We start from the raw sequence: 3,731 nt of genomic DNA on the forward strand, positions 1-3,731 counted from the left end.
TGAGAGATGTAGAAAGATGGTCGGCACAATGGCAGTAGGCTCAGCCAAGGAGCTAGGCGGTCCTGCATTGGTGAAGTTGGAATGGAAAGAAAGTTGAAATGTTGTAATAGTATTTTATGGTAGGCCTTTAGTGGGTTCAGCGTATACGCCCTTAAAGGAAAAGTTAACTTATTGTTCAGAGTTTGCACTTAGTAGATTACCCGGCTGGGTACTGAGAGTTATTTATAGTCAAATATGTTATTTAAAAATATTTAATCTTGTTTTTTTTTGTGTTTGTAACGTTCAAGTGTCCTTACCACCCATAAAGGGAAGCACCTTTTCTATTTACTTGTTCTAAGCATTCCAAAAATTTGTATGTCTTTTACATAGTAACATAGTTAGTAAGGCCGAAAAAAGACATTTGTCCATCCAGTTCAGCCTATATTCCATCATAATAAATCCCCAGATCTACCTCCTTCTACAGAACCTAATAATTGTATGATACAATATTGTTCTGCTCCAGGAAGACATCCAGGCCTCTCTTGAACCCCTCGACTGAGTTCGCCATCACCACCTCCTCAGGCAAGCAATTCCAGATTCTCACTGCCCTAACAGTAAAGAATCCTCTTCTATGTTGCTGGAAAAACCTTCTCTCCTCCAGACGCAAAGAATGCCCCCTTGTGCCCGTCACCTTCCTTGGTATAAACAGATCCTCAGCGAGATATTTGTATTGTCCCCTTATATACTTATACATGGTTATTAGATCGCCCCTCAGTCGTCTTTTTTCTAGACTAAATAATCCTAATTTCGCTAATCTATCTGGGTATTGTAGTTCTCCCATCCCCTTTATTAATTTTGTTGCCCTCCTTTGCACTCTCTCTAGTTCCATTATATCCTTCATGAGCACCGGTGCCCAAAACTGGACACAGTACTCCATGTGCGGTCTAACTAGGGATTTGTACAGAGGCAGTATAATGCTCTCATCATGTGTATCCAGACCTCTTTTAATGCACCCCATGATCCTGTTTGCCTTGGCAGCTGCTGCCTGGCACTGGCTGCTCCAGGTAAGTTTATCATTAACTAGGATCCCCAAGTCCTTCTCCCTGTCAGATTTACCCAGTGGTTTCCCATTCAGTGTGTAATGGTGATATTGATTCCTTCTTCCCATGTGTATAACCTTACATTTATCATTGTTAAACCTCATCTGCCACCTTTCAGCCCAAGTTTCCAACTTATCCAGATCCATCTGTAGCAGAATACTATCTTCTCTTGTATTAACTGCTTTACATAGTTTTGTATCATCTGCAAATATCGATATTTTACTGTGTAAACCCTCTACCAGATCATTAATGAATATGTTGAAGAGAACAGGTCCCAATACCGACCCCTGCGGAACCCCACTGGTCACAGCGACCCAGTTAGAGACTATACCATTTATAACCACCCTCTGCTTTCTATCACTAAGCCAGTTACTAACCCATTTACACACATTTTCCCCCAGACCAAGCATTCTCATTTTGTGTACCAACCTCTTGTGCGGCACGGTATCAAACGCTTTGGAAAAATCGAGATATACCACGTCCAATGACTCACCGTGGTCCAGCCTATAGCTTACCTCTTCATAAAAACTGATTAGATTGGTTTGACAGGAGCGATTTCTCATAAACCCATGCTGATATGGAGTTAAACAGTTATTCTCATTGAGATAATCCAGAATAACATCCCTCAGAAACCCGTCAAATATTTTACCAACAATAGAGGTTAGACTTACTGGCCTATAATTTCCAGGTTCACTTTTAGAGCCCTTTTTGAATATTGGCACCACATTTGCTATGCGCCAGTCCTGCGGAACAGATCCTGTCGCTATAGAGTCCCTAAAAATAAGAAATAATGGTTTATCTATTACATTACTTAGTTCCCTTAGTACTCGTGGGTGTATGCCATCCGGACCCGGAGATTTATCTATTTTAATCTTATTTAGCCGATTTCGCACCTCTTCTTGGGTTAGATTGGTGACCCTTAATATAGGGTTTTCATTGTTTCTTGGGATTTCACCTAGCATTTCATTTTCCACCGTGAATACCGTGGAGAAGAAGGTGTTTAATATGTTAGCTTTTTCCTCGTCATCTACAACCATTCTTTCCTCACTATTTTTTAAGGGGCCTACATTTTCAGTTTTTATTCTTTTACTATTGATATAGTTGAAGAACAGTTTGGGATTAGTTTTACTCTCCTTAGCAATGTGCTTCTCTGTTTCCTTTTTGGCAGCTTTAATTAGTTTTTTAGATAAAGTATTTTTCTCCCTATAGTTTTTTAGAGCTTCAATGGTGCCATCCTGCTTTAGTAGTGCAAATGCTTTCTTTTTACTGTTAATTGCCTGTCTTCTTTGTAAGTATTATATTGTTTTGTTATTATATTTTGCTGTATTATATTGTTGTTCTTCTTCCCAGTCCAGGAGTACTGGATCTAACCCGGGGGGAGTGCAGCGCCCCAGAGACCTGGTCGTTGCAGTATAGCGCTCTGCCGCTAAGGGGAGCAGCGGTACGTCTGATGGCACTAAGGAGTTCTCCTGACCAGGTATCACTAGAACACATTACACTTCACACTCCGGCCACTAGGGGGAGAAAAAGGCTTTATTTATTGGGCCACTCCTCACACTGGTAAAACTAGGGGCTGGGGAGGAAGTTAGTCAGAAGCTGACTGAGTTGGAACCAGGCAACATCCCGTGGCAGGGGGTGTTGCAGGGAGAAGGCACAGGGGGGTCCCTGTCAGGCGTGGGAACCTGGCAGGTGCCTAGCGAACAGAACAGAACGTAATGGAACCGCGCATGCACACCCTGCGGCGGTATCCAGGAGAGAGACACGAAGGGAAGGATATTGTGGAACAGTGTAAACGAGATCAGCACAAAGGAGAGCCAGTAAGAGTCGTGCCGAGAAAGGGAGGCAACATCTTACTGAGGCGCGTAGTCGGTGGCCGGATCACCGTAGGAGTAACTGACTTCAGGCCTTACTTCAAATTCCGCAGGACAGTTAATCATAGGTTGGCTGTCTACCTTCTACACCTACGAAGACATAGGGGGCAACATTGGGAGAGGGGCGTCTCTAGGGTCCCAGAAGACCTCCAAGCCTTCCCGTCAAACGGGTGGCGTCCTAGCCATAACATATCTGGGGGACGTTAGAAACTAGCAACATCTGGAACCAAAGAACGAGAGAGAGAAAGAAAGCTGTAGAGAACGAACGAACGAGAGCAGCAGTTGTGAGGACTATTCCGAATGCTCAGCAGGGTAGGACTACAACACACAGGCGCTATTGGTAGGCAACGATTTCCGTCTGCGAGGGAACCTCTTGAAGTGCCCACCGGACCGGCCGGTCTCTGATAGCCCGGTTGAACGTGCTCTGGACTGCGGATATTGAAGCCTTCAGTAAAGAGGTAAAGAGACTGCAACCTGGTGTCCTCGTTATTGCCTGCACCTCACACCATTACCATCCACCTCGCTGGGAAGCCCTGGGGACATACTTCACCTGTGGGAAGGTATACCATCCAGCTGCCATTCCATCACCCCAGTGGACCCCACAGCAGCGTCGGTCACCCTGACCGAATACCACAGGTGGCGTCACGAACCCCTGACAGACTGTTCCACTACTTTCATTGGACGCCCCTTAGCAGGGTCGCGGACCGGGTCTAGCCACCGTGACAGCCTCAGAACCGAACCAGAGAGGCCCGGTACCGAGAACCCGTGGCCCTATGTCTGG

This window comes from Ranitomeya imitator, chromosome 1, assembly GCF_032444005.1.
Source record: "Ranitomeya imitator isolate aRanImi1 chromosome 1, aRanImi1.pri, whole genome shotgun sequence".
NCBI classification, from domain to species: Eukaryota; Metazoa; Chordata; class Amphibia; order Anura; family Dendrobatidae; genus Ranitomeya; species Ranitomeya imitator.